The following is a 25,355-nucleotide window of genomic DNA, read 5'->3' on the forward strand; positions in this document are numbered from 1 at the left end:
TAGATGGATACATTTAACTTCTCCATCTTTTTCCTTTGATATCCAGGACAAATTATTTTTGTATCTTATCTATAAAATAAGGTCAAGTATGACTGTAGTAACCACACAGCAAAGCTACTAGGAGAAAATACATAATCCGTTTAAATCACTTAGCATATCTCTTGACACTTAGAGCTTTATCACTCTTAGATATTAATATTATTTTTATAATTTATTACTATATAATTATTACTTGAATTCATGTTTGACAAACTACATGAAAATAATAGAAAAAAAATTCTGGAATATAGCTCTAGTCACTTTGAATCACTTTTTCTCAATTTCATTTATTATTTCATGCATTCACAAACTTCTTCCTCACTTTATGTAACTGGCAAGTATTTATTAGACACTAATTTTATGTCAGGTAGAATGCTACATATTCAAAAGGCAGAAAAAATTCAGATTTTTTTCACTCAAAGGTTTTATTTCAAATATAAATAAGAAAAAATTATTCTGGAAAAATATGTAATAATAGATTAATCTTCACATATCATCAGGTGAGCTCAGAGCAAATCCTGTAATTCAGGGTGAAGGGTTTGGGGAAATTCTCTCAGAAGTGACCAGTTTGGAATTGGGCTAACATTTGAGTAGGCAGGCACTGAAGGGAACAATGATGGTGTTCAGTCACCAAGTTGTATCCTACTCTTGCAACCCCATGGACTGCAGGAAGCCAGGCTTCCCTGTCCCTCACCATCTCCTGGAGTTTGCCAAAGTGCATGTCCATTGAATCAGAGATGCCATTCACCCACTTCACCCTCTGTTGCCTCCTTTCCTCTTGTCCTCCATCTTTCCTGGCATCAGGTCTTTTCTAACGAATCAGCTCCTCTCATCAGGTGGCTGAAGTACTGGAGCGTCAGCTTCAGCCTCAGTCCTTCCCATGAGCATTCAGGGTTGATTTCTTTTAGGATTGACTGGTTTGACCTCCTTCCTGTACAAGGGATTCTCAAGAGACTTCTCCAGCACCACAATTCAAAAGCACCAATTCTTTGGCTCTCAGCCTTCTTTATGGCCCAACTCTCATATTTGTATATGACAACTGGAAAAACTATAGCTTTGACTATACAGATGTTTGTTGGAAAAGTGATATCTCTGCTTTTTAACATGCTGTCTAGGTTTGTCATAGCTTTCCTGTCAAGAAGCAGTAATAATCTAATTTCACAGCTGCAGTCACCATCTGCAGTGATTTTAGAGCCCAATAAGAGGAAATCTGCCACTGCTTCCACCTTTTCCCCTTTTATTTGTCATGAAGTGATGGGGCTGGCTGCCATGATCTTAGTTGTGTTGTCTTTGTTTTTAATATTGAGTTTTAAGCCGGCTTTTTCACTTTCCTTTTTCCCTCTCATCAAGAGCCTCTTTAATTCCTCTTCACTTTCTGCCATTAAAATAGTATCATCATGTCTGAGATTGTTGATATTTATCCTGGCAATCTTGATTCCAGCTTGTAATTCATTCAGCCCAGCATTTCTCATAATGTGCTCTGCATATAAGTTAAATAAACAGGGCAACAATAAACAGCTTACCATACTGCTTTCTCAATTTTGAACAAGTCTGATGTTCCATATAAGGTTCTAACTACTGCTTCTTGACCTGTATACAGGTTTCTCAGGAGACAAGTAATGTGGTCTGGTATTCAATCTCTTTAAAAGTTTTCCACAGTTTGTTATGATCCACAGAATCAAAGGCTTTAGCATTGTCAATGAAACAAAGGTAGATGTTTTTCTGGAATTCCCTTGCTTTCTGTATGATCCAGAAAATGTTGGCAATTTGATCTCTAGTTCCTCTGCCTTTCTGAACCCTGCTTGAACATCTGGAAATTCTCTGATCATGTAATGCTGAAGCCTATCTTGAAGGATTTTGAGCAAAACCTTACTAGCATGGGGGGGGTCGGGGGATGTCGCTCAGTCGTGTCCGACTCTTTGCCACCCCATGGACTGTAGCCTACCAGGCTTCTCAGTCCATGGGATTTTCCAGGCAAAAGTACTGGAGTGGGTTGCCATTTCCTTCTCCAGGGGATCTTCCTGACCCAGGGATCAAACCTGGGTCTCCTGCATTGTAGGCAGACGCTTTACCCACTGAGCCACCAGGGAGAGGAGTGCAATTGTCCAGTAGTTTGAACATTCTTTAGTTCTGCCCTTCTTGGGATGGGCAATTCAATTGGGATGAAGATTGACCTTGTCCAGTCCTGTGGTCACTGCTGGGTTTTCCAAATTTGCTGACATAGTAATGCAACACTTTAATAGCATCATCTTCTGAATTTTGGATAGCTCTACTGGAATTTTATCACCTCTTCAGAGTACTCAAATTTCCTCAAATGACAAGAAGCATGAGAAGTGCTGGAAAGTGCAAGATAAATGTGGCAGGATTTGCATGAAACAAGTGAAAGGTGAGGGTCTGAAGTTCAACTGAAGCCACATAATGGTCAGAATATTAGAAAGTGCTCTTGGGATTACTACCTGTGGAAGGGGAGAGAAAGTAGCAAGTACTGGCAATGGAGCTGTACTGCAATCTCAGTGAAGGCCTTTTCCAACTTCACTGGAAGCATGGACTTAAGATGGCCCTTTATAACTGTCATGAGTTAAGCAGTGGAGTATATCTTTATATCCACCATATGGATCAGTCACTGGATGCAGGCTACCCTGGGAGGACTTGTGGTCATGATCAGTTTCTTTAGCAGAGAGCTGACAGCTGAGGGCTGTCTTATGGAAGATTTCTGAGCAGCTGGCAAAATAAATCCTTCATTCCTGAAGGGTGATCTAGGTGGAGCAATTCAATGTCACTGCCATCATCATAAGAATGTCACTACCATCCTTACCGAGGAATTTTAATGGCTACAGTGATTGTATTTGTGTTTTGCACTCTTTTCTTGTGTTCTTAATTTAATGGAGGAGGGCAATGCTCACTTGCTGCAGGGAACATTCAGACTGCACTTAATGGTTATCTGTCCTTCACTATTTGTAAATCTGCCTATGGAAAATTATCTATACTACTAAAGTATACCATATATATGTGTGTGTGTGTGTGTGTGTATACACACACACAGACTATACTCCTGCTTAACTACAACTACCTATACTACTACATAAAGCCTATACTACCATGTTTGTTTCTTGCCTCTATTCCCAAAATTGCCCCTGAACCATCCCTCTTGCCCCTCTAAAATCCCTTCCTCACATGGCAGCCAGCTTATAGCCATTTCACACAATGCAGTGCTCTAGCATGAAATCTTCCAATGTCTTCCCAATCTACTTAGAATTAAATCTAAAATCAAAGTCCCGCCTCTTTATTTGATGAAGTAATCACCCCACAAGTCTGCTTTTGAGCCAATTTACATATTTTCTAAAATGTGTGTGTGCATTTAAAGTGGGAGATTTAGGAAATGTCCTAAAAGTGAGTGGATCAATTTGTGTTTGATGAGAAAAATACACTTGAGTAAGTGAATCCATGGACACCAGTTATTTTTAGAGTTGGCTTGTGGAACAATATTTTTAAAGTGATATTAAAATAATGTCTAGACGTTTATAACTAATGATAGGTGTTCATTTTATATAAAAATGAAGACATATTCTATCAATCCTTATTAGAATATCAAAAGATATATTGTTAATATTCTAATATCTAACAAAAGTATAAAGCAAGCTCACAATCACCTAGCATGCCACAATTTACAGTGCAGAAAAAATATTCACTTTAATATAAATTTTATTTAGAATACTTTCAAAGTGATGTGAAATTTTATACATTACTAGTATTTAATATCTTTCTGAAACTGTGCTAAATGCTCCTTATGCATAAACTCATTTTCCTTAGAGCAAACCTAGGAGGTAAAAACTAAATTTATTCAGAATTCAGATTTCCCAGCTAGTAAGTTACAAAGACAGGATTGAAATAGTATCTGTGACTGCCAAGCTTATGCCTTTTTTCTTTATGTAAGTAATTGAACATTACAGCTCATATTTCAGAAATTCAAAGAGTGGCTCATTTTATTGAACTGCTAAACACTAGTCTTACTCCAATTTTTGCTTTAAACACAGAAATTTAAATAGCAGTCCGTATTGTTCCTTCTGAATTCTATTAGTATAAAATTTTAGATTTTTTTTTTTACAATTTGAAGACATTTATGGAATTATTAAAACAGTAATATAAATGTCAAGTTTACAATATTGAAATGCAAGAAATAATTAGATACTATTTACTACTTTACCTATTGAGGATATAGGCTTGTCTATGTTTGGTGATGTGAGAATTTTCACTATCTATGAATATAGTCAAGAGTTTCATTAAAAGTCAACCCTTTTTTTTTTTCCCCCCCCGGCAACATGGATGGACCTAGAGAGTGTCATAGTGAGTGAAACAAGTCAGACAGAGAGGAAAAATATTATTTGGCATCTCTTATATGTGGAATCTAAGAAGAAATGATACTAATGAACTTACTCACAAAACAGAGACTCACAGACTTAGAGAATGAACTTATGGTTGCCAGGCAAGGGGGTGAGGGGAAAGGATGGAGGAAAGTGAGAGTTAAGGAGTTTGAGGTGGTCATGTAAACACTGCTATATTTAAAATGGATAACCAACAAGGATCTACTGTATAACACATGGAACTGTTCTCAATGTTATGTGGCAGCATGGATGGGAGGGGAGTTTGAGAGTTTGAGGGAGAATGGATACATGTATATGAATTGCTGAGTCCCTTTGCAATTCACCTGAAACTATCAAGACGTGGTATGTTAATCAGATAGGCCCCAAACACAATAAAAAGTTTTAAGAAAATACAAAGTTTTCAGGCTAATCTTGATTTTAATCAAATAAATTATTTTTAGGAATATTTTTTATATGTAACTGAATTCAAATTAGTCACTTTAAAGAACAACATTATCTTATATTTTGTAGTAGGATCATAAAAGTGCGTGTTTCATTTCAAACTTATGATACAGTAATTTTATGAAGATATTTTTTACACTATGAGCCTTGTATTTCATATTTCTAGTACTATTTTTTTTTTTTTCAGGAAATTGATGAAAACCAAGCACTACTTCTACTTAAAATGACCTAAGATTAGGATGGAAAAAATGAGATATTTGTTCAACACTTTGGTTTATAAAACATATTCATATTTTTTGTTCTTTCAAACTAATCCAACAATTGGATAAGGTATAATAAAAACGGTTTACCTCCTTTAGTACATCAGTTCAGTTCAGTTCAGTCGCTCAGTCATATCCGACTCTTTGTGACCCGATGGACTGCAGCATGCCAGGCCTCCCTGTCCGTCACCACGTCCTGGAGTTTACCCAAACTAATGTCCATTGACTTGGTAATGCCATCCAGTCATCTCATCCTCTGTCATCCCCTTCTCTTCCTACCTTCAATCTTTCCCAGCATCAGGGTCTTTTCAAATGAGTCAGTTCTTGGCATCAGGTGGCCAAAGTATTGGCGTTTCAGCTTCAACATCAGTCCTTACAATGAATATTCAGGACTGATTTCCTTCACGATGGACTGGTTGTATCTCCTTCCAGTCCAAGGGACTCTCAAGAATCTTCTCCAACACCACAGTTCAAAAGCATCAATTTTGTGGTGCTCAGCTTTCTTTATAGTCCAATTCTCACATCCATACATAGCTTTGACTAGACGGATCTTTGTTGGCAAAGTAATGTCTCTGTTTTTTAATATGCTATCTAGGTTGGTCATAACTTTTCTTACCAGGAGCAAGCGTCTTTTAATTTCATGGCTGAAGTTACCATCTGCATTCATTTTGGAGCCTAAATAAATAAATAAATAAATAAATAAAGTCTGCCACTGTCTCCACTGTTTCCCCATCTATTTGCCACCAAGTGATGGGACTAGATGCCATGATCTTAGTTTTCTGAATGTTGAACTTTAAGCCAACTTTTTCACTCTCCTCTTTCACTTTCATCAAGAGGATCTTTAGTTCTTCACTTTCTGCCGTAAGGATGGTGTCATCTGCATATCTGAGGTTATTGTTATATCCCCCTCAAATTTGATTTCAGCTTGTGTTTCATCCAGCCCAGCATTTCTCATGATGTACTCTGCATAGAAGTTAAATAGGCAGGGTGACAATATACAGCCTTGATATACTCCTTTTCCTATTTGGAACCAGTCTGTTGTTCCCTCAAGAGACAGGTCAGGTGGTCTGGTATTCCCATCTCTTTCAGAATTTTCCACAATTTATTATGATGCACACATAATGGCTTTGTGTGCATAGTCAATAAAGCAGAAATAGATGTTTTTCTGGAACTCTCTGCTTTTTTGATAATCCAGCAGATGTTGGTGATTTGATCTCTGGTTCCTCTGCCTTTTCTAAATCCAGCTTGAACATCTGGAAGTTCATGGTTCATGTATTGTTGAAGCCTGGCTTGGAGACTTTTGAGCATTACTTTACTAGCGTTTGAGATGAGTGCAATTGTGGGGCAGTTTGAGCATTCTTTGGCATTGCCTTTCTTTGGGATTAGAATGAAAACTGACCTTTTCCAGTCCTGTGGCCACTGCTGAGTTTTCAAAATATTCTGGCTTATACAGTGCAGCACTTTCACAGCATCATCTTTTAGGATATGAAATAGCGGAACTGAAATTCCATCACCTCCACTAGCTTTGTTCATAGTGATGCTTCCTAAGGCCCACTTGACTTCACATTCCAGGATGTCTGGCTCTAGGTGACTGATCACACCATCGTGTGATTATCTAAGTCATGGAGATCTTTTTTGTACTGTTCTTCTGTGTATTCTTGCCACATCTTCTTAATATTCTGCTTCTGTTGGGTCCATGCCATTTATCCTTTATTGAGCCCATCTCTACAGCAAAGCCTTTGACTGTGTGGATCACAATAAACTGTGGAAAATTCTGAAAGAGATGGGAATATCAGACCACCTGATTTGTGTCTTGAGAAACTTATATGCAGGTCAAGAAGCAACAGTTAGAACTGGACATGGAACAACAGACTGGTTCCAAATAGGAAAAGGAGTACGTCAAGGCTGTATTTTGTCACCCTGCTTATTTAACCTATATGCAGAGTACATCATGAGAAACGCTGGGCTGGAAGAAACACAAGCTGGAATCAAGATTGCCAGGAAAATATCAATAACCTCAAATATGCAGATAACACCACCATTATGGCAGAAAGTGAAGAGGAACTACAAAGCCTCTTGATGAAAGTGAAAGAGGAGAGTGAAAACGTTGGCTTAAAGCTCAACATTGAGAAAACTAAGATCATGGTATCTTGTCCCATCACTTCATGGGAAATAGATAGGGAAACAGTGGAAACAGTGTCAGACTTTATTTTTTTGGGCTCCAAAATCACTGCAGATGGTGATTTCAGCCATGAAATTAAAAGAAGCTTACTCCTTGGAAGGAAAGTTATGACCAACCTAGATAGCATATTGAAAAGCAGAGATATTACCTTGCCAACAAAGGTATGTTTAGTCAAGGCTATGGTTTTTCCAATGGTCATGTATGGATGTGAGAGTTGGACTGTAAAGAAAGCTGAGTGCTGAAGAATTGATGCTTTTGAATTGTGGTGTTGCAGACGACTCTTGAGAGTCCCTTGGATGGCACGGAGATCCAACCTGTCCATCCTAAAGGAGATCGGTCCTGGGTGCTCACTGGATGCTGAAGCTGAAACTCCAATAATTTGGCCACCTCATGAAAAGAGTTGACTCATTGGAAAAGACACTGATGCTGGGAGGGATTGGGGGCAGGAGGAGAAGGGGATGACAGAGGATGAGATGGCTGGATGGCATCACCTACTCGATGAACATGAGTCTGAGTGAATTCCGGGAGTTGGTGATATACAGGAAGGCCTGGCATGCTATGATTCATGGGGTCGCAAAGAGTAGGACATGACTGAGTGACTGAACTGAACTGAACTTGCATGAAATGTTCGCTTGAAGTGAAGTGAAGTGAGCTCGCTCAGTCGTGTCCCACTCTCTGCGACCCCATGGACTGTAGCCCACCAAGCTCCTCCATCCATGGGATTCTCCAGGCAAGAATACTGGAGTGGGTTGCCACATCCTTCTCCAGGGGAACTTTCCTGACCCAGGGATCAAACCTGGGTCTCCCGCGTTGCAGGCAGGCACTTTACCCTCTGAGCCACTAGGGAAGCTAATTTTCTTCAAGAGATCTCTAGTCTTTCCCATTCTATTGTTTTCCTCTATTTCTTTGCACTGATCACTGAGGAAGGCTTTCTTATCTCTCTTTGCTCTTCTTTGGTACTCTGCATTCAGATGGGTATACCTTTCCTTTTCTCCTTTGATTTTTACTTCTTTTCTTTTCACAGATATTTTTAAGACCTCCTCAGATGTGCATTTTGCTTTTTTGCAGTTCTCTTCTTGGGGATCTTCTTGATCCATGTCTCCTGTACAATGTCACAAACTTCCATCCATAGTTCATCAGGCACTCTGTCTATCAGATCTAGTCCCTTAAATCTGTTTCTCACTTAGTAATCACATGGACCACAGCCTTTAGTACACAAAGAGATTCAAATTCAAAGAGTTAAGAAATTTAATGTTATAAATCAGAGGGATTAAGAAATTTAGTCTGTTTAAACAAGTTAATGAATAAATCTGATGGTCATGGATTAATTCTTCAGCCTTTAGCATTAGTTAAACATGCATTTGAGTCAAGGTTTTCTTGGTAGCTCATTTGGTAAAGAGTCCGCCTGCAACACAGAAGACCAGGGTTTGATCCCTAGGTCAGGAAGATCCTCTGGAGGAGGAAATGGCAATTCACTCCAGTATTCTTGGCTGGGAAAGCCCATGGATAGAGGAGCCTGGCAGGCTATAGTCCATGGTGTCCCAAACAGCTGGACACAGCTGAGCCACTAAACCACCAGCACTACCACATTTGAATCCTGGCTTCTGCCGTACACTAGTTTTGTGATCTTGGACAAGTATTTAAACTTGAACCTCAATTTCACTATCTATAAAGTGAGGATGATTTGTAATATTGACAATTCTTATGAAGAGTACAGATAACATATCTTTCTTGAAATATTAACAATACTTCACATCAATTGTGAAGTTAGTATGTGTTGATAATAAGGTCACATAACTCCTAGGTGAGTGAAAAGAGAGCAAAATTTCAGTGATTAGGAATTCAGGCCCAAAGGTCTTTCTACTAAGCATTGTTGAAGATACCTAATTCTCAAACTAATTTCTGTCCTATAGAAGCTTTAGTATAGATTTACACTTGTATGTTTCAGTTAATAAAATACAAGACTAATCATAAGAAGTATGTAACACACAATGTCTAATAATATAGTAAAAGTTCTTGTTCTCTGAGGGTGACTTGAGGAATTCTTTAACATCTTTGTATAAATTCTATTTTTTTTTAAATCTAAAGTATCTGACTGTCTCTAAGGAAGAATTCTTCTTTATGATTTGGCTGAGGTTCTTGTACATGCAAACATATTCTAGTTATACATGTTCATGGAGTGGTAATAAAATATGCATAACATTTTTTATCTCATGTTTCTATAAGAAACTAACATATATTTCAGCTTCTAAAAGTGAATTGACTTTCACCACATCTTACTTTACACTAGTGTATCCCATCTCACTGTTATTTATATATACATTTAAGTTGCAGTGACAGTGAAAACTTAAAAAAAAAACAAAAACAAAAACAAACTGCTTCCAGAATAAAAAAAAGTAGACCTGAGTTGAAATGTTATCAAAATTACTTATTTTTCCACAAGTTTTAAGCATGAGTTTTCCAATTCTAGTTTTTCTTGTATTCAGATTACAAGTCAGCAACAATTTCACTGTCATATTCACTGTCATATAGACAATTAAAACTGCTCCTACCTTCCTAAGGTGTTCAAATCTTTAGTGACAGAATCTTGTGTGAATTATCCTGGAAATCAGTTTTCTAACAATTTTCTTCTGTTTGTCTCAGGATATTGAATGCTGCCAAGAAAGAAAGCATTTTAATTTTTGAATGTTTTCATATTAATTATTCTATATTTTTGGATACAAAGATGCCCATAACACTGAATTTATATATCTTGATTAAATAGTAGTTATAAAAGAAAAATTATGAAGTTAGATTCTTAAAAAGGAATATTTTAACTATTTATATAATTTCCCTCTAGCATGCGGTACCATTTTTAGAATTGGTGCTTCTTTCAAATTTGTCATCTATTAGAGTGTAGGACTTCTAAGTTTATTAGTAATACAAATGTTATGACTGAATTAGAAAAGCTTCTGTAATCACTGAAAGGTCTTTGAAAGCTCCAAAGTAATTATATCTTGTAATTATCAGAAAGTAAAGTTCCCCAATCAATCCTACAGTCAAGAAGCATTTACTGGTTCTGAGCCTGCAGCTATGTGTGGATAAGATTAGCTGCTAATTATAGGGATGGAAAATAAAGGTGAAATAAGTTTTTCATTTTAACATTTTAATAAGGTTGTTTTCTGGCCCTATGAAAGCTTCCAAATCTAGAGGATGGAATGTAATTGCACTTTAGGAATCAATGAAAAGGAAAGCACTGTATTTCAAATTTTATATAAAATAAATAAATATGCTGAATACTTATGCTGTAATTAGAAGTTTAGTTTTATTATACCAACTCATTTATTCAGTGGATTGAATTAAGAAGATGCATAGACTGACAAATAAGCAAATGTTAGTATTTAATGACCTAATAATTATTGCCATATTGTCTGTAAGAACGGCTTTTCTAATCTGTTTTGTTTTAAACTGTACACTTTTAAATTCCATTATTAGGAAATCAATGATCTAGACCATTTTTCGTAAACTATCTTCCACTGAACACCAATTCTACTAATAAACTATTACATGTGATTTAAAAAAAAAAACATCAGCTATATGTTGGAAATCCTTAGCTAAATGAAATGGTGATGATTATTAATTTGATCCTATAAACTTTTTATATGTACTTTAACTCTTCATTTGAGGGTAGCATGATGTAGAATTTCCCAAACTTAATAAATCAGAGAACTAGAGTCCCCTGGAACACATTTTGGGATATACTAAGCTAAATTTCATCCATTTTCCGGCTTTATTGATTAAAAAAGCAAACTAATACATGTGATAGTAGTTTCCACTACTCTGATACTTTTAGAACCAGTTTCGTCAAATCTCCACCTAGTTAATTTCTTTATACATTGTAATGGCATTAAAAAATTCTAGGTTATGGTCTTTGCAACAATATTTCTCAAATGTCATCTTTTAACTACCACCAATCACCAGATTTTAAAAAAAATCATTGTCACTGATCTTATCTAATAATAATTACTATTTAATAATTATATCACATAAAGTGTTATTTTACAAGCTTCAATAAAGTTATCTATTCAGATTGATTTCTAAAGACCACGGTTTGGTCAAATTCCACTGTCAGTTTCATCTCCTAAATATGTCTTTACTAAATGTCATTAGAAGTCATTGAAAATGGCATCCGAGATAGGAATGAATGTGTCAGATATTTACATATATTCAACTAACAGAACCAGAGTCACTTTAGCATTCTTCCCACTCCAGTATTCTTGCCTGGAGAATTCCATAGGCAGAGGAACCTGGTGGGCTGCAGTCTGTGGGGTCGCACATAGTCGGACACAACTGAGCAACTTTCACTGACGCTTGGTTCTGAAGACTATATCCTGTCTCCAGCAGACAAAAAATAAAACAATAAAAAGGAAAAATTTCATTCAAAAACTGGTCTTGAAAACTTTTAACTTGGCAGACAGATTAGTGTTTCCAACTCACTCCTGTTGCTCTGGCCTTTGATTTTTATTTCTTCACTATTTGTGGTGGCCTTTAGAGTGATTTTAAAATATACTTAATACTTCATCCATTTCTTTGACCAATAATAGGAGACATGTTGAGAAAGATTAAAACTGTTGGTTATCAATCTGTTTAGACCTCAGTTCAATCATCTGAAGATATTATCTTGCTGTCTTATCAACATTAAGAAATCATGATATTTCAGGCCTTAGGGTTTAGGCAAATATGGATAATGAAAGCATCATTGAGATTTGCCAATTGAGAAGGACTTGAATATCATAAAACTGATTTTTAGTGGCATTACTCATGTCAGGAAAGATCTTTTAATCTCACTTCGCAACTTCAAATCTCCCATTGATTTTCTAAGAATATTTAGCAGGAAGAAGCATAACGTAGCAGAGAAGTATACAAATAAATCAAGTTTATGTCAAGAGTGGTGAAAGTGTGAGCTCAGTGACCATGACTTGAATTCATTTACAACATTTGTTGTTTTTTCAACACAAATAAAGAAAGAGGAAGAACACTGGTGATGGTTGTTTATTTCTCTCTAAGAATAAAACAGGATATTATTGGATTTCAGATATGATTTCTTTTTCTTGTATACAAATGTCTTCCCCCGTTGTACACAGAGAGCTGAAACATTATCAGAACTGATACCAATGCATTTTCTAGTTTATATTATAACCTATAGCATAATAATTACCTAAACCAAAAACATGTACTTTTCTGGTACACGCATTCAGTTCAGTTCAGTTCAGTCACTCAGTTGTGTCCAACGCTTTGTGACCCCATGAATTGCAGCATGCCAGGCCTCCCTGTCCATCATCAACTCCCAGAGATCACTCAAATTCATGTCCATCGAGTCGATGATGCCATCCAGCCATCTCATCCTCTGTCATCCCTTTCTCCTCCTGCCCCCAATCCCTCCCAGCATCAAAGTCTTTTCCAATGAGTCAACTCTTCGCATGAGGTGGCCAAAATATTGGAGTTTCAGCTTAAGCATCAGTCCTTCCAAAGAACACCCAGGACTGATCTCCTTTAGGATAGAATGGTTGGATCTCTTGCAGTCCAAGGGACTCTCAAGAGTTGTCTCCAACACCACAGTTCAAAAGCATCAATGCTTTGGGGCCCAGCCTTCTTCACAGTCCAACTCTCACACCCATGCATGACTACTGGAAAAACCATAGTCTTGACTAAATGGACCTTTGTTGCCAAAGTAATGTCTCTGCTTTTCAATATGCTATCTAGGTTGGTCATAACTTTCCTTCCAAGGAGTAAGCGTCTTTTAATTCCATGGCTGCAGTCACCATCTGCGGTGATTTTGGAGCCTACAAAAATAAAGTCTGATACTGTTTCCACTGTTTCCCCATCTATTTCCCATGAAGTGATGGGACCAGATGCCATGATCTTCGTTTTCTGAATGTTGAGCTTTAAGCCAACTTTTTCACTCTCCTCTTTCACTTTGATCAAGAGGCTTTTTAGTTCCTCTTCAGTTTCTGCCATAAGGGTGGTGTCATCTGCATATCTGAGGTTATTGATATTTCTCCCGGCAATCTTGATTTCAGCTTGTGTTTCTTCCAGTCCAGCATTTCGCATGATGTACTCTGCATATAAGTTAAATAAGCAGGCATTATTAAGGCAAAATAAAAAGTTGCCTTGCTATTGTCTCATAAAGTGTGTATAGTATATACAAAGAGCATTAATTCATTCAACACATTAAATAGTTTCTTAAAATGTACAGCAAGGCATATCAATACTGTGAACATAATTGCTCTAATACTTTTAGTACCAGTGACATATAATGTGGCATAATCTTTCCATATGGAAGTGTGGATAAAACACATTTCTTCTTAGAGTATAATGATTGCCACTAAATTTATACTGATTTTAAAAGTTTATGTCAGTTTTATTACATTTTCCTATTTTTTATTGTGAGGACTTCATCAATGTTGAAAGAAATATTTATGTTTTTTGGTTCTTTTGTAAGTATTTACCTACAAAAATTTTCTATTTCATACTTTCAAACATTACCTTGAGGTTTTTATGTTGAAGACTCTATTTATTTCCCAGAAAAAAATCAGTACTATTTCGGAAAATTAAATGAAAGCGTTTATGGTTTCATGCTACTATGTGTCAATACCACCTAGAATTGGAGTTCTTTTCATTTTGAAATGACGTGGCATCTCTCTAAATTATGTGTGTTATTATTTAATACCTAAGTGCTTTTTCAGTTCATGGAATATTTTTCAGACATTCATCCACATTTATGAATTAAATCTCTCCAAAAGCAGAATAATTGCATCTGTCATTGTCTGCTGCTCCCTACTCAGTGCCCCCTCCCCGCTTCCCCCCCACGCAGATCCCCAATCCATTACCAGCCTCTCTTTGTCCTCCTTTCTGATCCTAAGGAATGCATCATCTGAGCCAACCTGTTATGAGGAAAATGCTGGTTGACTATAGCCAGCAGAAGGAAGCAGTCAGATTAAACTCTAAAAGATTAAAGCGTAGGACTAGAGAAAGGTGTTTTCCTTAGTGCTTTCCTTGAAGAAGCTGAATTCTTCCATACCCCAGATTCAGACTGATATACTTTTTCTATTCTCACATTGCCCCACTAATAATTTTTCCCTATTTTTCTGGGACTTTGCCACTTCCTAACGTTGCTAATTCTTGGATATTTTATCCTCCTTTATTTGATCTTTTAAGATAGCCATACTTTTATAAGTGATTCCTTACTAGTACTTCTTTACTTAATGATCTGAGTGAAATTTCTTCTTGCTAGTACCTAGATTCAAACAGTAGTTTAGCAAATTTAAATATAAATGATAACAAAGATGATATACACATTGCATAAACATTAAAATAAAATAAAATGGATGAAATAAGAGAACAATAAGATCTTATGGTGCATGTGCAGCTTATAAAACATTTACCAGAAAGTAGTGGGGTTCTTTAAATAGCATTAATTATTAATTTTGTATTTAAGTTTCAATTTTAATTAAAACTTGCTATTGCTTTATTTTTCACAAATAATCAATTAAAATGTAGTCTATGAAATAATAAGAAAAATACTTTGAAGCTTTAAAATCTTGAGGGAAAAATACATATAAACTAACAAGTAAATTTAAGAATAAATAAAAGTCTAATTTTAGTTACATATAAGCATGTAAACAAATAAATTTCAAAGAATTAAATAGATAAATGAGAAAAAGGCAAAGCAACAAAACAACTTATTACTTCCCATTTCAAGTCCAACAGATAAAGATCTTAGATATGGATACTCTGTCCTCACAAGTATAAGGTTTAACATTTGAAAACTCAACAACTGTTTGTAAATACATTAGAGCAATGATGTCACAGCAAATTGCTGGTCTCAACATTAAAGTGACAGACAGGCAGATGCAGGAGAAAATCACAACTTAGTATAGCAGAAATCCCCAAGCATACATCTCCTTGGGAACCAGTGCCAGTATAGAAAAACCTGAATTGTAACTAAGGAGTTGCTGCAGGCTCAGTATGGAAAAATATGTCAGTTTAAAACTTCAGGGGAAAAAGACAAATATATGACATTATTTATATAAGAAATATAAAAAAGGTGGTATCAATGAGTTTATTTATAAAACATAAATAGAGTCACAGATGTAGACAACAAACTTATGGTTACCCATGGGGGAAAGTAGAGGGGAGAAGGATAAATTGGGTATTGGGATTAACAAATACACACTATTATATTTAAAATAAATATTAATAAGGACCTACTGGATAGCACAGGGGACTCTACTCAATATTCTATAATGGCCTATATGGGAATAGAATCTAAAAAAGAGTGGCTATACAGATATGTATAACTGATTCTTTTTGCATATAGCAAAAACAAACACAACATTGTAAATCAACTACATTTCAATAAAAATCTGAAAAAAAAAAAAAACTTCAGGAAAACAAATCATAGGGATTCCTTATTGTTAGTTTTATCTGATGGAGTTCTACAGGGTCTCTCAGTGAATATTAGATAAAAATCCTGTAGAGGATCAAAGTAGCCTTTTGGGTTTTTTTGTTTTTGTTTTTGTTTTTGTTTTTGTTTTTGGAAATAGCCATCTTGAAATACATAAGACCATTCTGTTCATAATAAGGCCTGCTCTCAAGAGTAACTGTTTACCAAAGCCTAGCCTGTTGGAATTTTAACAGAGCCTAACTGACCTAGAGGGAAAGCAATACTCAATTTCACCCCACACTAGCCTTCCATGTCATCAAAGGAAAATATCTGACTCTAGACACCTTCAGTCTTTCTGTCCTACTTAAAGCAGGAAAAAAATCCTGAGTGACATTGTGAAGTTCACAGCCTATGGGCATAGGCATACTAAGAGACTGAGACCTATCAATTGGTCTATATACCTTTTCTCCTCACTCCACACTTTACCACATTACCAAAAGCCTATTTATAGCAATGCCTTTTATCCAGTATACTTTGTGTAGTTATCAAGAGAAAAAAAGTTACAAGATGCAACAAAAGGTGAAAAGTACAGTTTGAAGAGACAGAGCAAGCTAGGCATCAGAAGCATACTCAGATAAAGAAATGATGTTGGAATTATCAGACTAGGCATTTGAAAAAAAATAAAATTATGTGAATAATATGCTAACAGCTCTAGTGGAAAAAGTAGACAGCTTTCAAGAACATATGGGTAATGTAAGTAGAGAGATGGAAATTCTGAGAAAGAATCAGAAAGAAAAGTTGGTACTCAAAATCACTGTAACAGAGAAGAATGCTTTTGATGGGCTTAAAGTGTACTGAACATGGATGAGGAAAAACACATATGAGCTTGAGGATCTGTTAATGGGAACTTCCAAAATGGAACACAAAGAGGAAAAAAAAATACTGCAATAAATGAAATAGAATATCCAAGAACTGTGGAACAAATACAAATGCATTACATACACATAATGAGAAAACCAAGAGCAGGAAGGGAAAAAGGAAAAGAAGGAAAATTAGAAGCAATAATGATGGAGAATTTCCACAAATTGATATTGGACACCAGACTATAGACAGAGGAGTCTCAGATAATACTAGGAAGGATCCATGCCAAAAGAAAATCTGCACTAAGTCATGCCATATTGAAACTGCAGAAATCAAAGATGAAGAAACAATCTTGGAGAAGACCAAGGAAAAATAGCTCATCTATGAAGGAAAAAGAGAAGAATTATATTTGACATCTCTTCAGAAATCATGCAAGCAAGAATAGAGTGGGGTGAAATTTTTAGATTGTTGAGAAAAAGAAAAAAACAAGATTCAACTTTATATCATAAATTCATCCTTCAAAAATGTAAGTTAAATAAAAATTTTCTAAGACAAACAAATATTGAGGGAATATGTGGTCAGTAAACTTATCTTGAAAAAAAAATTAAAAGAAATGTTTAGAAAGAAGGGAAATAGGGATAAAATTCAGTTCTACATCAAGAAAAAAAGACAATTAGAAGAGTAAGTGAAGGAAACATCAAAACTTTATTATTCTGAATTTATCTAGCAGGTACAAGTTTATTCAAAATAAAAATAGCAAAAATGTATTTGATGATTATAGTTATGTGTAAGTGAAATGAATGACAGAAATCTTACAATGAGTGAGAAGGAAAAATTTGGAATATTGTTATTATAAGTACTTGAGATTTCTGTTAACTGGTACAGTGTTATTTAAAAGCAAACTTATATTAGTTTTATATTGAAAATTATAGGTCAAACGCCAGGGTTTTAAAAAAAAAAAGAGGAATAATTGGTATGCTAAAAAGGAAAACAGAATCATATAAAATGGTCAGTTAAAACCAAAAAGGGCAAAGAAAAGAATGGAATACAAACATAAGAAGAACAAGGGTAATAAACAGAAACAGTAACAAACATGTTAGATATGAATCCAAATATGGGGCTTCCCTGGCGGATCAGACAGTAAAGAATCCACTTGCAATGTAGGAGACTTGTGTTCATTATTGAGATATTTGAGAAGGTAGGAATAAAACTGTCTTTTTTTTGCAGATAGAATGTGATTATGTAGAACCTGAAAAGATCCTCAATAAAGCTCCTAATTAATTATATAGAAAATTTTCAGGATATAAGGTTAATATACAAAAACTAATTACTTTCTTATATACCATCAGTGAATAAGTGGAATTTGAAATAAAAATCATGATACCATTTACATTAGCACCCAAATAAATGAAACATTTCAATACAAATCTAACAAAGTATATGTTCGAGATCTATATGTAGAAAGCTACAAAACTGATGACTAAATAAATGGATATTGCATTCAGATCAGTTCAGGCTCTCAGTTGTGTCTGACTCTTGTGACCCCATGAGCTGCAGCACACCAGGCCTCCTTGTCCAACACCAACTCCCAGAGTTTACCCAAACTCATGTCCATTGAGTCGGTGATGCCATCCAACCATCTCATCCTCTGTTGTCCCCTTGTTCTCTACCCTCAATCTTTCCCAGCATCAGGGTCTTTTCCAGTGAGTCTGCTCTTCACATCAGATGGCCAAAGTATTGGATGCTCAGCTTCAACATCAGTCCTTCCAATGAACACCCAGGACTGATCTCCTTTAGGATGGACTGGTTGGATCTCCTTGCAGTCCAAGGGACTCGCAAGAGTCTTCTCCAACACCACAGTTCAAAAGCATCAATTCTTTGGTGTTCAGCTTCTTTTATAGTCCAACTCTCACATCCACAAATGACCACAGGAAAAACCATAGCTTTGACTAGATGGACCTTTGTTAACAAAGCAATGTCTTTGCTTTTTAATATGCTATCTAGGTTGGTCATAACTTTCCCTTGAAGGAAAGTATCTTTCAATTTCATGGCTGCAATCACCATCTGCAGTGATTTCGGAGCCCCCCAAAATAAAGTCTGACACTGTTTCCACTGTTTCCCCATCTTTTTGTCATTAAGTGATGGGACCAGATGCCATGATCTTCATTTTCTCAATGTTGAGCTTTAAGCCAACTTTTTCACTCTCCTCTTTCACTTTCATCAAGAGGCTCTTTAGTTCTTCTTCACTTTCTGTCATAAGGGTGGTATCATCTGCATATCTGAGGTTACTGATATTTCTCCCAGCAGTCTTGATTCCAGCTTGTGCTTCCTCCAGCCCAGCATTTCTCATGATGTACTCTGCATAGAAGTTAAATAAGCAGGGTGACAATATACAGCCTGACGTACTCCTTTTCCTATTTGGAACAAGTCTGTTGTTCCATGTCCAGTTCTAACTGTTGATTCCTGACGTGCATATAGGTTTATCAAGAGGCAGGTCAGGTGGTCTGGTATTCCTATCTCTTTCAGAACTTTCCACAGTTTAATGTGATCCACATAGTCAAAGGCTTTGGCATAATCTTTGACTATGCAGAAATAGATGTTTTTCTGGGACTCTCTTGCTTTTCCATGATCCAGCAGATGTTGCCAATTTGATCTCTGGTTCCTCTGTGTTTTCTAAATCCAGCTTGAACATCTGGAAGTTCACGGTTCATGTATTGCTGAAGCCTGGCTTGGAGAATTTTGAGGATTACTTTACAAGAATGTGAGATGACTGCAATTGTGTGGTAGTTTGAGCATTCTTTGGCATTGACTTTCTTTGGGATTGGAAGGAAAACTGACCTTTTCCAGTCCTGTGGCCACTGCTGTTTTCCAAATTTGCTGCCATATTGAGTGCAGCACTTTCACAGCATCATCTTTTAGGATTTGAAATAACTCAGCTGGAATTCCATCACCTCCACTAGCTTTGTTTGTAGTGATGCTTCCTAAGGCCCACTTGACTTCACATTCCAGGATGTCTGGCTCTAGGTGAGTGGTCATACCATCGTGATTATCTGGGTCATGAAGATCTATTTTGTACAGTTCTTCTGTGTATTCTTGCCACCTCTTCTTAATATCTTCTGGTTCTGTTAGGTCCATCCCATTTCTGCCCTTTATCGAGCCCATCTTTGCATGAACTGTTCCCTTGGTATCTCTAATTTTCTTGAAGAGATCTCTAGTCTTTCCCATTCTATTGTTTTCCTCTATTTGTTTGCCCTGGTCACTGAGAAAGGCTTTCTTATCTCTCCTTACTATTCTTTGGAACTCTGCATTCAAATGGGTATATCTTTCTTTTTCTCCTTTGCTTTTCACTTCTCTTCTTTTCAAAGATATTTGTAAAGCTTCTTCAGACAGCCATTTTGCTTTTTTGCATTTCTTTTCCATGGGGATGGTCTTGATCCCTGTCTCCTGTACCATGTCATGAACCTCAGTCCATAGTTCATCAGGCACTCTGTCTATCGGATCTAGGCCCTTAAATCTATTTGTCACTTCCACTGTATAATATTAAGTTATTTGATTTACATACTCATACATAAAAAGACTCAATGTTGTCAAGATGTTTTTTATTTCTATCATGATCTATAAAGTCAATGCAATCCTACTCAAGATCCTGGCAATTTATTTTGTAGAATATGAGAAACTGATATTAACGTCGTATGTAGAGACAAAAGAGTCAGATTAACTTCATCACTTACTTCAAAGTGTACGTGTTGACAAGAGTTGACATGACATTGCAGTGCTCATGAAAGAGTAGATCAATTAACCAACTGAACAGAATAGAGAGCCCAGGGAGCCAGCGGGTGTATGGGGATTCCTGTATATTCTGCTCAGGTTTAGTATGAACTTAAAATTGCTCTAAAAGTAGTCTATTTATCACGTTATTAAGAAAAAAAAAAGGAATTATTTCCTGGGTACCAATTTTTTAACTAACATAAGTTAGTCATGAAATCATTTACTTAAAAATAAACACGGAGTTAGGGTTTATATTTATAAAGATAGGACTTCCCAAGTGGCACTAGTGGTAAAGAACCCACCTACCAATGCTGGAGATGTAAGAGATGAGGATTAATCTTTAATTTTTGTTCAATATATACCTTCTTTTTAAATAAAGCAATGCATAGTTACATGTAAATGGCATGTTCAGTGTTATCTATTACTTTGCAATTAGAGTGCTATTTTACATATTGTAGTGAATTGAATTGTACATCCACCTTGAAGATTGTCTAAATTCTTTCATGCTCCTAAGACCTAATTACTATTAGAAAGCTAAAAAAGTGAGTCTTAGGAATTACATTTCAAATTCCACAGGTTCCAGAAAGTTATCATTTGAGTTTGTTCATCTGTGGTTTCTGCTGCAGGTTCCTTAATAATACACTTCTCTACTTTAGAGCATGATATATGGAATCCCTAAAGAAGGAACTTGTGAGCATCTTGTTTCTTCCAAGTAAGAATCTTGGGGGCTTTGACAGAAATAGATATAAACCACATGAGTAAGATTTTAGTAAATTTCTAGATTATTACTTCATTCAGTTGCATTATGAAATTTATAAGCAGTGATAATATGGCAGATTTTTGCCTCAAAAGTCTTATAATTTACTTCTGTTGACACAGATGTATGTTCTTGGAAAGGCTGATCTTATATTTTATTAAAAACTCGGGGGGGGGCGTGGTTGAAAAAAAGTAGAATTGATATTAAAAGCAACATTTGCAAGGAGACTTGGTTATATCCCTTACATGTATGTCGGAAAGACTGAGAAAATGCTCTCCATAACACCTCATCAGAAAATTAGATTTCTGTTAAACAAGGGAGGTTGTTTCTGAGAGAACAGCCAGCTTGGTGGACTGGATAAAATAGCCTTTCAGCATTGGTACAATGTAGAAATGTATGACTACAGACGTGTAGATATGTGTGTACAGAGTAATGATCTATAGGAAATGAGCAAAAGTATTATATTGACAAAGCAAGGAAATAAGATGTTATGACTTTTTGATATTATTTTTAGATTATTAAAAAATAATTATTTTGTTGAAATGGAGATGTCAACATATCCTTAAATCTTTAAAAAATCTCCTTTAGCTATCATATATTTAAAAAAAAATTTAGTCGCAAAGCAGCTTGGAGGAGTGGAATGGGGTGGGTATAGGGGTGGGCAAGTTAAAGAGAAATGTGTTATATATATATACTTATGGTGGGTTCATGTTGTTGTATGGAAGAAGCCAACACAATACTATTAAACAACTATTCTCCATTAAAAATAAGTTCATTTTTTAAAAAGCAATCTTATATCAATGATGAGCCTCTACATAGATGTCTTCCTTTTGTCACTCCCCATAGGAAGCCAGGGAGAAATTTTAAGAGCAGAATTAGTCTCACTTGCTGACATCAATGTACACTCAGAATTATGAGCTGCCCTTAGCTCTTATGAATGACTATCTGCTATATCCTCAGAGACTCCTTGAAGATTCTTTAGAGTACCTTGGACTGCAAGGAGATCCTACCAGTCCATCCTAAAGGAAATCAGTCCTGAATATTCTTTGGAAAGACTGATGCTGAAGCTGAAACTTCAATACTTTGGCTGCCTGATGTGAAAACCTGACTCATTTGAAAAGACCTTAATGCTGGGAAAGATTGAGCACAGGAATATAAGGGGATGACAGAGGATGAGATTGTTGGATGGCATCACTGACTCGATTGACATGAGTTGAGTAAGCTCTGGGAGGTGGCGATGGACAGGGAAGCCTGGCATGATGCAGTCCATGGGGTCACAAAGAGTTGAACACAACTGAGAACTGAACTGAACTGAACAGAGACTCCTACTATAAGACTACCTATTTCTCTCATTTATTTCCTCTAACATCAATTAGGCTTGATAAAGCAGAAAAAGCCAAATGTCACATTTGGTGTGTTTCTGGATGACTGCATTGATTTTCGGCTTGTGGATAAATTCAATTACATGCAGCATTCAGAGGTTTCTGTAATTGTAATTTTGTTGGATCTCCTCACTCAATAACTTCTCAATTTCCTAATCTCCTGTAAGGTCAAATGTAGCAGAGTGTAGAGTAATTTTTTTTAAAGCAGTACATGAATAAAATTCAATACCTAATAATAAGCAAAGCAAATGCTATTAAACACTCAGCATTTGATGTTTAAATGCCTATTAATTGCAAAGTACCATCTGCTCAATTTCTGTGGCTCCATGGTATCTGGAATCCTAGATCCATGATTTAGAAAATAAAAGCTGAATTTCAACCTCAGTGCTTTGGATTTATCAATATTAATATTTGAAAGAATTAATTATGTAATCTTGGAGCTTTAGTTTACATTATAAAGTTTGTATCAATATATACAAACACACCTCCAAAAAAGAGCACAAATAAGAGTACTTTTCCAGGACAAGATATAGGAGGGAGAGAGGAAGAGAATATGGGAGAGTGATAATGAGAGAGCAATTCCCAGTATTTGTATAGAGTTTGATGAGGGAAGTTGTTTTTCTGTTAGACTTTCTTTCTACTTATCTCATATACAGTCACTTGACCTATCACTATATATTTCCAATTACTGACTCAACTGGCAATTGGCAATTGCCACATGATGGCATACACACACACACACACACACACACACACACACAAATTTTATAATGTACTACAAAAACACAATTTATATCACTCCATTAGCAGTGGTATATTAAATTATTGATGTTCCATCCTTTGTTTCAAGTATCATACCCTGTGTCATCTATGTCATACATTGATTCTTGAGCTCAGCTCTGACCATTCACTTCCCAGTGATTTCCTAATTTGTAGTTTTCTTGTTTCTTTCCCCATGAACCCCTTGCCCATATCTTGCCTTTTGTTTTGTATGGAATAGTGGAAAGAGTGCTGATCCAGTTGTGAAATCTAGAATCTGAATGCTAGTTCTGCTAATTCTAAAGCACTTCCCTCACTGAACCTCAAAACTCTCATGTGTGGTAGTTATCCCACAGGGCTCTTGTGAAGATTAAACAGTGAAGTGAATAAGCGAAGCAAGTCTGACCAGACTGAATGGCCTCTAGAGCATAAGACAATTATCTTAAATGACAATAACAGGACAGAAAAGCATGTATAAACTTTTAATTAAATTTACGATTGAAACACGTATTTTAGTAAGCCCTGTAAAGAAACTGATAAAATTGTAAATACCAGTTATTTTTAGGTTGGCAGAGATGCTTATTCATTTTATTTTTTTATATGTCACTGTTTTTACAAGTTTCTAATAAGTATGTTTTGACATAAGAGAAAATATGTATGATAAATCACTAGGGTAAATGAAAAGGAACATCTCATATTCTTGGAAAGGAATGAACAAGAGTAAGAAATAAAATTGAAGTGAAAAGTTTTAAAATAGAGTAAAGCAAAGATTCAATTACTTGCTGTCACTTAACTTCTCTTTTTTCTCTGAAGTAGAAGATAAAATGGTCCACTGAGATCTGAAAGGAAACAGTGTATAAGGAAACTTAAAATTATCCTGAGATGAGAAAAAAAATCAACCTGCTGTTGATGTCAGAAATTGAAATAGAGAATTTAGACTCACTCAATTTAAGAAAAACATAGATAATTGGTATATATAGATATTGATACAGATAAATTAGAAAGCAAAGGTGAATACAGAGAAGTATATTTTCCTATCATTAAAGGGCACACACACAGAAAAAGCGGAAACAAAGAGAAAGCACAGTTATGCCAGGTATACACCAAATTAGCGGGAACAACAAGCAAAGAAAATACGAATGCAAGGATACTCATCTAGATCAAATACAGCCTGAAAATTAAGGGCAAAAACAGATGCAAGAGATAAAGTATGTTGGTGGTGACTGGAAGTAACCCATTCTGACAATTAGAATTTTGAGAAATAAAAACAAAACCAAACAAAAAGACTCAGAATGGTAGTGAGATGAGTAAGCACAATTAAGACAGCATTTTCATAAGACCCTCTTTCAGATCTATGGGAATCAAAAACAAAGGAGTGGATGTAAAAGGACTGAAGGTGGTAAAATGTTTGACTTTCAGCTCCCTAGGAATCAAGAAGTTTCTTTATGTAGGAAGAGACATTGAAAGGGCTACATTCCATAGAGAAGAGACAGATTTTGAAAATGTATAACACTCAGCTGACTAGTGACCCAGGTTCAGGGACCAGGAGTATGAACAGATGATACAGTTTTTTAAAATGATTTGCTATAGACACAAGGCTGATAGGACAAGTAATTATAAGATATTTTGTTGATAGGTTTTAGAGGATGTGTAAAATATCAAGGAACTTAGAATAATTATTAGCTACACATGTAGTTAGTCTCCTAATGTAAATTATTCACTTATTAGGATATTTGAAATTGTTATACAGGTAATGTGAAAAATGTAACAGCATAAGCCTATGGCATGCCAATGAGAATGCTTGTTTGAAGTCATATGAAAAACATGATATCTGAAGCTGGGTTGGTCAAGGAACTGAGAGAACAGATCATTGAATTGATATTTTATGCAGATTTTAAAATCACCAAAAAATAATTATATGAGTCAAGGTAGAAAGAAAAGGGCTCCTGTTGTTAGTGAGATGTTTCTAATGTACAGACAATCTTTGTCTTAATTTGGTTCGACTCAAGATTTTTCCAGCTTTATGATGGTGCAAAAATGACCATCTACGCATTCTGTAGAAACTATACTTTGAATTGTGAATTTTGATTTTTTCTTGG

General features: G+C 35.8%; 1 non-coding gene across 1 annotated transcript; it reads right to left on the minus strand.

Moving 5' to 3' along the window:
* Positions 1-2,056: 2,056 nt before the first annotated feature.
* TRNAC-ACA (transfer RNA cysteine (anticodon ACA)) lies at positions 2,057-2,129 on the minus strand. The gene has a single exon. It is a non-coding gene; the product is annotated as a tRNA-Cys (tRNA).
* Between the last annotated feature and the right edge of the window lie 23,226 nt (positions 2,130-25,355).

This window comes from Ovis aries, chromosome 8 (assembly GCF_016772045.2).
Source record: "Ovis aries strain OAR_USU_Benz2616 breed Rambouillet chromosome 8, ARS-UI_Ramb_v3.0, whole genome shotgun sequence".
Classification (NCBI taxonomy): Eukaryota; Metazoa; Chordata; class Mammalia; order Artiodactyla; family Bovidae; genus Ovis; species Ovis aries.